Source organism: Ursus maritimus (genome assembly GCF_017311325.1).
Source record: "Ursus maritimus isolate PB19 chromosome X unlocalized genomic scaffold, ASM1731132v1 scaffold_X1, whole genome shotgun sequence".
NCBI lineage: Eukaryota > Metazoa > Chordata > Mammalia > Carnivora > Ursidae > Ursus > Ursus maritimus.
The window spans coordinates 51,199,736-51,209,562 of record NW_024423319.1 but is presented as its reverse complement, the minus strand read 5'-3'; the positions used below and the strand labels follow the sequence as shown (position 1 = coordinate 51,209,562).

The 9,827-nt window shown below is 36.1% G+C and overlaps 1 long non-coding RNA gene across 3 annotated transcripts in view; it reads right to left on the bottom strand.

The window, feature by feature from the left end:
• Positions 1-9,827, bottom strand: part of LOC103673018 — a 30,751-nt gene that overhangs the window by 4,817 nt on the left and 16,107 nt on the right. Inside the window, exon 3 of one of the 3 annotated variants that reach the window (XR_571282.2) lies at positions 5,147-5,204. The exons of the other annotated variants lie outside the window; for them this stretch is intronic. This is a non-coding gene — a long non-coding RNA (uncharacterized LOC103673018). Of the gene's footprint in view, positions 1-5,146; positions 5,205-9,827 lie in introns of those variants that run through there. 3 annotated transcript variants of the gene reach the window in all.

Genomic DNA, 9,827 nt, shown 5'->3' with positions numbered 1-9,827 from the left:
TTTTTTTTTTTTTGGTCGCTTGCCTTTGGTGTTTTATATATAAGAAACCGAAGTCAGGAATATTTACACCTCTGTTTTCTCCTAAGAGTTTTATAGATTTAGTTTTCCCATTTAGGTCTTTGATCCATTTTTGAGTTAATTTTTGTATATGATGTGAGGTAGAGATCCAACTTAATTGTTTTTCATGTGTATACGCTGACTCAACACCATTTGTTGAAAAGACTATTATTTTCCCGTTGAATATTTCTCTTGTCAAAAATCAATTGACCATAAATGATTGGTTTATTTTGGATTTATTTTTGAGAGAACCACACGGTCCTGATTACTATACCTTTCTCCTAAATTTTGAAATCAAGAAGTTGAATAACTACAATAATTCTTGCCACTTCTATTCAACATAATTACTAGTGATTCTAGCTTGTGCTATCCAGCATTAAAGAGAAATGAAATACATCTAATTGCAAAGAAGTAAAACTGTCTTTATTTGCAGAAGACATGATTGTCTATGTTGAAAATCCAATAGAATCTACCAAAAAAGCTACAACAACTCATAAATGAATTTAACAAAGTTGTAAAATGTAAGACCAATATACGAAAATCAATTGTATTTCTATATATTAGCAATAAACTATGGAAAACTAACATTTTTAAAATACCATTTACAATAGTATCAAAATTATGAACTATTTAGGAATAGATATGACAAAAGAAGTGAAACCTTTAAATGAAAACAGAAACCATTACTGAGAGAAGTTAGAAAAAATTTTAATAAATAGAGATATATACCTTTTTCATAGATTGAAAGTCTGTTTTATAATGATGCTAATTGTTCCCAAATTGACCCATAGAAACAATGCATTCCTACAAAGCCCCAGTGAGCTTTTTTTAAAAAGAAATTTACAAGCTGATTCTAAAATTCATATAAAAATGCAATAAACTGCAAAAGAAAAGAACAAAGTTACAAGGCTAACACTAATTTAAATACTTTTATAAAGTGACAGTAATCAAAACAGTGTGGTATTGCCACCACACAAATCAGGAATCCCTTTGATAGCATTGCTGACAGGTTATCTAGTCTAACTTTGGTGACAAGTTGTTTACCATCTCCCAAGGGAAACTTCTAGTACTGAACAACTCTTTAAAAAAGTTGTTGGGGAGAAGTTAAGATGGTGGAGGAGTAGGGGACCCTAATTTCATCTGGTCCCTGGAATGCAACTAGATAGTTACCAAATCATTCTAAACATCTGGGAAATCAACCAGAGATCTGAGAAAAGAATCGCTACAATTCTACAAATAGAAAAGTGACCATTTTTTGCAAGGTAGGAGGTGTGGAGACATGAACCCGAGGCAATATATCTGAAGATAAACCATGGCGGGGGGAGGACTCTTCCTTAAGCTGGCTACTGGAAAATAGTATAAGTAGCGGAGTGCAAAATCAGAACTTTTAGAAGTTTGCTCTGGTGGGGGAAGTCCCTACCTGAAGGTGCTCAGTGGCAAAGTGGAGTAGACTCCCAGGTGGGACAGTGTGGTCACAGGATCCCTGGGGTCACAAAAAGAATGGGGATGGCTCAGTGCAGCAGAGTTCCCAAGCGTCAGATCAAGGAAGCCAGCTGTACACAGGGAGTCTAGGCGCCGGCTTTCTGCTTGGAGTTGCCCTAAACCATGAACCGCTGCATGACTGGGTGACAACTCTCTGGGCAGGGGCCCAGCAAAAGGCAGAAGTGGGGCAAGAACCCCCTCCTCCCCCAGGTGGAACAGTGCAGGTCTGTGCCATAGGAGTCTGTAAAGTTTGGAGACTCAAAACGGGTCTGCATGCCTGAGATAAAAACCATCAATCACAGGCTGGGTGAATACAGAGTTCTGATGGAAACTAGGGGGACAAGAGTGATTGACTGCTGTTCTGTGAGGGCTTACTGAAGAGTAGTGGGGGGCTTTCACCTCTGGGGCTAGAGATTGTAGTGTCACCATTTTCATCCCCCCAACCAGTGCTGAAAGCCTTCAGGGAGCAAAACAGTGCCATGCAGTGCAATCTGGAGCTGCTTACACTGAGCCCAGCCCCCTGGCAAGAGGGTTGCAATTTCACCTGGACAAAGACACCTGAGAATCAGGGCAAGAGGCCCCTTCTCCAGAAGACCAGCAGGAACATTTGGCTAATACCAAGTTTACCGATTATAGAGAACTGCAAAACTTCAGCTCTTATGGAAAATAGTACGTAGCATTCATGTTTTATTATTCTTCAGTCTTTAAGTTTTGTTTTATTATATATATATTATATATTATTGTTTTATTATATAATTTTTTCATTCCTTCCTATTTTGGGATCTAGTTTCTTCTAACAAACAGACCAAAATACACCCAGGATCCAGTTTATTGTTTTGACTGTTTTACTTCTTATTTGATTTTTTTCTTTCTCTTTTTTTCTTTGTTTCTGTTTTCCTCTGATTTGCATTGTTTGTCTCTTCTGGTGGTAGTGTTCTATTTTTGTCTTTTCTCTCTCTTTCATCTATTCTTTTCTAGACATAATGATGAGGTGGAGAAACTCACCCCAAAAGAAAGAACAGGAGGCAGTACTCACTGCCAGGAATTTAATCAATATGGATATACGTACGATATCTGAACTATAATTCAAAACAATGATTATAAAGATATAGCTGGGCTTGAAAAAGCACAGAAGACACTAGAGAATACCACACTGGAGAAACAAAAGAACTAAAATATAATCAGGCCAAAATTAAGAAGGCTATTACTGAGATGCAGTAAAAATGGAGGCTCTAACTGCTAGGATAAGTGAGGCAGAAGAGAGAGTCAGCGATACAGAAGACTAAATGATGAAGAATAAGGAATCTGAGAAAAAGAGAGAAAAACAACTACTGGATCACTAAGGGAGGATTTGAGAGATCATACATACCATAAAGTGAAATAATATTAATATAATAGGGGTCCCAGAAGAAGAGGAGGAGGAGGAGGAAGAGGGGAGGGAGAGAGAGAGAGACACACAGAAAGTTTATTTGAACAAATTATAGCTGACAACATCCCTAATCTGGGGAATGAAAGAGGCACTCAAGTCCAGAAGGCACAGAGAACTCCCCTAAAAATCAATAAAAATAGGTCAGTACCGCTACATATAGTAGTGAAGCTTGCAAATTTCAGAGGTAAAGAGAAAATCCCGAAAGCAGCTCGGGACAAGAGGTCCTTAACTTACAAGGGTAGAATCATAAGGCTGGCAGCAGACCTGTCCATAAACCTGGCAGGCCAGAAATGACTGGCATGTTATATTCAAGGTGCTAAATGAGAAAAACATGAAGCCAAGAATACTTTTTCCAACAAGGCTGTCATTCAGAATAGAAGGAAAGATAAAGAATTCCCAGGACAAACAAAAACTAAAAGAATTTGTGGTCACTAAACTGGCCCTGCAAGAAATATTAAAGGGGATCCTTTGAGCAAACAGAGAGCTCAAAAGTTAACAAAGACCAGAAAGGAACAGAGACAATCTACAAGAACAGCAACCTCACAGGTAATACAATGGCACTAAATTCATTTCTTTTAATAATTACTCAGAATGCAAATGGACTAAATGCTCGAATAAATGACACAGGGTATCAGAATGGATAAAAAAAACAACACCTACCAATATGCTCTTTACAGAGCCTCATTTTAGACCCAAAGACACCTCCAGATTGAAAGTTGAGGGGGTGGAGAACCATTTAACATGCTAATGGACATCAAAAGAAAGCTGGGGTAGCCATCCATATAAGAGATGAAGAAGGACGTTATATATAATAAAAGGGTCTACCCAAAAGGAAAATCTAACAATTGTAAATATTTATGCCCCTAACTGGGGAACAGCCAATTATATTAAGCAATTAATAACAAAATTAAAGAAACACATTGATAACAATACAATCATAGGAGGGGGACTTTAACACCCCACTCACACCAATGGACAGATATTTTAAGCAGAAGATCAACAAGAAAACAACGGCTTTGAATGACACACTGGATCAGATGGACTTCACAGATATATTCAGAGCATTCCATCCTAAAGCAACATAATACACATTCTTCTTGAGTGCACATGGAACATTCTCCAGAATAGATCACATACTGGGTCACAAATCAGGTCTCAACTAATACCAAAAGACTGGGATTATTCCCCGCATATTTTTAGACCACAATGCTTTGAAACTTGAACCCAATCACAAGAGAAAATTTGGAAGGAACACAAATACATGGAGATTAAAGAGCATCCTAATAAGGAATGAATGGGTCAACCACGAAATTAAAGAAGAATTTAAAAAAATCAGGGAAACAAGTGAAAATGAAAACATGACAGTTCAGAACCTTTGGGATGCAGCAATGGCGGTCCTAAGAGGGAAGTATATAGCAATATAATCCTTTTTCAAGAAATAAAAAAGTCTCAAATACACAACCGAACCTTACACCTAAAGGAGCTGGAAAAAGAAGAGCAAATAAAGCCTAAATCCAGCAGGAGAAGAGAACTAATAAAGATTAGAGCAGAAATCAATGAAGTAGATATCAAAAGAACATTAGAACAGATAAATGAAATTAGGAGCTGGTTCTCTGAAAGACTTAATAAGATCGATAAACCCCTAGCCAGACTTATCAAAAAGAAAAGAGAAAGGACCCAAATTAATAAAATCATGAATGAAAGATGAAATATTACAACCAAGACCAAGGAAATGCAAAGAGTTTTAAGAACATATTATAAGCAAGTATATGCCAACAAATTAGGCAATCTGGAAGAAATGGATGCATTCCTAGAAACATATAAACTATCAAAACTGAAACAGGAAGAAATAGAAAACATGAACAGACCCATAACCAGCAAAGAAATTGTAGCAGTAATCAAAAATCTCCCAACAAACAAGAGTCCAAGCCCAGATGGCCTCCCAGAATTCTACCAAATATTTAAAGAATTACTACCTATTCTGCTGAAATCATTTCAAAAAAATAGAAATAGAAGGAAAACATCCAAACTCATTCTATGAAGCTAGCATTACCTTGATCTCAAAACCAGACAAAGATCCCATCAAAAAGGAGAATTACAGACCAATACCCCTGATAAATGTGGATGCCAAAATACTCACCAAGATACTAACCAATAGGATCCAACAGTACATTAAAAGGATTATTCACCATGACCAAGTGGGATTTATTCCTGGGCTGCAAGGGTGGTTCAACATCTGCAAATCGATCAATGCGATAGACCACATTAGTAAAAGGATAAGAACCATATCAGCCTCTCAATAAATAGGTGCAGTAAAAGCATTTGACAAAATATAGCATCCTTTCTTGATTAAAACTCTATGCAGTGTAGGGATAGTGGGAACATACCACAATATCATAAAAGCCATACACGAAAAACCCACAGTGAATATCATCATGAATGGGGAAAAACTGAAAGCTTTTCTCCTAAGGTCAGGAACATGACAGGGATGTTCACTTTCACCACTGTTGTTCAAAATAGTACTGGAAGTCCTAGCCTCAGCAATCAGACAACAAAAAGAAATAAAAGGCATCTAAATTAGCAAAGAAGTAGTAAAACTTTCACTCTTTGCAGATGACATATTGAAAACCCAAAAGACTCCCTCAAAACTGCTAGAACTCATATAGGAATTCAGCAAAGTGGCAGGATATAAAAACAATGCACGGAAGTCAGTCGCATATACACTAATAATGAGAGAGAAGAAAGAGAAATCAAGGAATTGATGCCATTTACAATTGCATCAAAAATGATAAGATAATTAGGAATAAACCTAATGAAAGAGGTAAAGGATCTGTACTCTAAAAACTATAGAACACTTATGAAAGAAACTGAGGAAGACACAAAGAAATGGAAAAACAGTCAATGCTCATGGACTGGAAGAACAAATACTGTTAAAATGTCTATGCTACCCAAATCAATCTACAATTCAGTGCAATTCCTTTTCAAAATACCATGAATATTTTTCACAGACTAGGAACAAATAATCCTAAAATATGCATGAAACCATAAAAGACCCCAAATAGCCAAAGGAATATTGAAAAAGAAAACCAAAGCTGGTGGCATCACAATTCCAGACTTCAAGCTGCATTACAAAGCTGTAATCATCGAACAGTATGGTACTGACATAAAAACAGACACATAGATCAATGGAACAGAATAGAGAATCCAGAAATGGACCTTCAACTCTATGGTCAACTAATCTTGGGCAAAGCAGGAAAGAATATCCAATGGAAAAAAGACAGTCTCTTCAACAATCGGTGCTTGGAAAATTGGACAGCCACATGCAGAAGAATGAGCCTGGACCATTTTATTACACTGTACACAAAAATAAACTCAAAATGGATGAAAGACCTAAATGTGAGACAGGAATCCATCAAAATCCTATAGGAGAACACAGGCAACAACCTCTTTGACCTCGGCTGGAGCAACTTAGACATATCTTCAAAAGCAAGAGATATAAAAGCAAAAATTAACTATTGATACTTCATCAGGATGAAAAAGCTTTTGTACAGCAAAGGAAACAAGTAACAAAACTAAAAGGCAACCTGTGGAATGGGAGAAGATATTTGCAAATGTCTTATCAGATAAAAGGCTATTATCCAAAATCTCTAAAGAATTTATCAAAGTCAACACCCAAAGAACAAATAATCCATCCAAGAAATGGGCAGAAGCCATGAACAGATATTTCTCTAAAAAGACATACAAATGGCCAACAGACACATGAAAAAATGCTCAGCATCATTCAGCATCAGGGAAATACAAATCAAAAACACAATGAGATACCACCTCGTACAGTCAGAATGGCTAAAATTAACAAGTCAGGAAATAACAGATGTTGGCAAGGTTGTGGAGAAAGGGGTACCCTCTTACACTGTTGGTGGGAATGCAAGCTGGTATAGCCACTCTGGAGAACAGTATGGAGTTTCCTCAAAAACTTAAAAATAGAGCTACCTTACCACCCAGCAATTGCACTACTTGGTATTTATCCAAAGGATACAAACACAGCGATTTGAAGGGGCATATGCACCCCAATGTTTATTGCAGCAATGTCCACAATAGCCAAAATATGGACAGAACCCAGATGTCCACTGACAGATGAATGGATAAAGAAGTGGTATATATACAGAATGGAATGTTACTCAGCCATCAAAAAAAATGAAATCATACCATTTGCAGTGACATGGATGGAACTAGAGGGTATTATGCTAAGTGAAATATCAGTCAGAGAAAGACAAATATCATATGATTTCACTTATATGTGGAAGTTAAGAAACAAAACAGATGAACATAGGGGAAGGGATGGAAAAATAAAATAATACGAAATCAGAGAGGGAGACAAACCATAAGAGGCTCTTAAATACAGGAAACAAACTGAGAGTTGTTGGAGGGGAGGTGGGTTGGGAATGGGATAGCTGTGTTATGGGTAATAAAGGAGAGCACTTGATGGAATGAACACTGGGTGTTATATGCAACTGATGAATCACTAAACTCTACCTCTGATACTTATAATACACTATATGCTAATTAGTTGATTTTAAGTTTTTAAAAAAGTTTAAAAAAAAGTTGTTAGTACCAAGCTACAATGATATTTATTACAAAGTGTTCCTTTTTCAAGCAACAAGTTTTATCAAAGTTAGGTTCTTAAAGGATGTTAAGAAAGAAATGGAGACCAGGCCTGAAAATTGCCTGAGCAGATAAAACCAGTTTAGTCATACAAGCAAAGCTTAATTTACTTTATTTTGGAAGTCTAACTCGACAAAGTTCATTTCTTTCTTATGCCTCTGGAAATCATAAGCAAAACTGGGACTGTTTCCCAAGATTGATATGAGATAACCATTGATCAATTCCCTTTTATGAAAGTTCTATTTTTTTTAAAAGATTTTATTTATTTATTTGAGAGAGAAAGAGAGAGAGAGCACAAGCAGGGCAGAGAGGAGCAGAGGGAGAGGGAGAAGCAGGCTCCCTGCTGAGCAAGGAGCCTAATGCTGAGCTCCATCCCAGGACCTGGGATTATGACCTGAGCTGAGAGCAGACGCTTAACCGACTGAGCCACCCAGGTGCCCCTGAAAGTTCTAATATTAAAACCGATCACTATGAAAAATAAACAGTCACTGCTTTCTCATTATATTAGCTGCTTTATAACAATATACCTGTCCCCCTGAACCTCATTCCATGTTTTGGTTTGAATGTTTCTAGTTTGCAAACTGTCTTTTTGGTGTGTGCAGAATAAATAAATTTTTCCTAATCACTAAAAAGTAAACAAAACAAACAAAGCAGTGTGATATTGACTTAAGATAGACAAATAGATGAATAAAATAGGATATAAATAGTCCAGAAATAAACCCATGCATACATGGGCAACTGACCTTTTACAAAGGTATGAGATGGAGAAAAGTGCAAGGTGGATAGAAGATAGTTTTTTTTTCAATTATTTGTAGTGGAACAATCAGATGTCCATACAGAAAAACAAACAAACAAACAAAAAACCAGATTTTCAATCCATAGCTTTCATCATTACAAAATTTAACTCAAAGGAGATCACAGACCTAAATATAACACCTAAAAATATACAAGAAGAAAACATGGGAGAAAAATTTTGTGAACTGGGTTAGGCAAAGATTTCTTAGATGTTATACCATGTAGAGTCCATAAAATAAAAATCAGTAAATTGGACTTCAGTAGAATTAAAAACCTCTGCTTTTCAAAGATACTGCTATGACAATGAGAAAACAAATCACAGATTGGGAGAAAATATTTGCAAAGCATGTATTTGATAAAGGACTTGCATCCGGAATAGAAAAAGAACCTCAAAACTCAATAATGAGAAAACTATCAACCCAATTAAAAATAAATATTTAAGCAGACACTTCACAAAAGATATTTGGATAGGAAATAAACATGTGAAAAGATGCTCAACATCATTCGTCACTAGGGAAATAGAAATTAAAACCTTCTGATACTACCACATGTCCACCAGAATGGCTAAAGGATGCCTAGGATGTAGGACAACTGGAATTCTAATATATTGCTGCTGGCAATGTAAAACGATACAACTTATTTGGAAAACAGGTTGGCAATTCTTTTTTTGATATCTACAAGGAATTTTTATTCATGACTTATTTTAACAGCTCTATTAAGGCATCATTGACATAAAATAAATTGTATATATTTTAAAGTATAATTTGAGACTTATGACATGTTCAGATACTTGTGAAACCATCACCAAAGTCAAGATAATTAACAAATCCTTCAGGCCCAGAAGGTTCCTTAGTCCCTCTCTAATCCCATCTTCTTGCCCCTACATTCTCTCTCCCCTGATGCCCAGGCAACCACTGATTCCTTTCTGTCACTATAGATTATTTTGTATTCCCAAGAATATTTTGAAAATGGAATCAATAGTATGTAATATTTCTTGTCAGGCTTTTTCACTCTGTATAATTATTTTGAGATTTGTCTGGTTTTTATTGTTTGTTTTGTTTTGTTTTGCACATCAGTTGCTCATCCTCTTATTGGTGAGTGGTTCTATTGTATGGATGCTCCATAATTTTGGCAATTTCTTAACAAGTTAAATATACACCTGCCCCATGATCCAGCCAATTCCACTCCTAGGTGTTCTCTCAAAAGAAATATAAACCTATGTATACATAAAGACCTGTACTTTAATATATAAACTGTTGGAATATCCATATAGTGGAATACTATTCAGCAATGAAAATGCAATAGCATGACTAAATCTCAAAATAAATATACTGAGTGAGATAAGCCAGAGAAAAGAGTATATACTATATGATTCTATTTATATAAAACTGTATAACAAGCA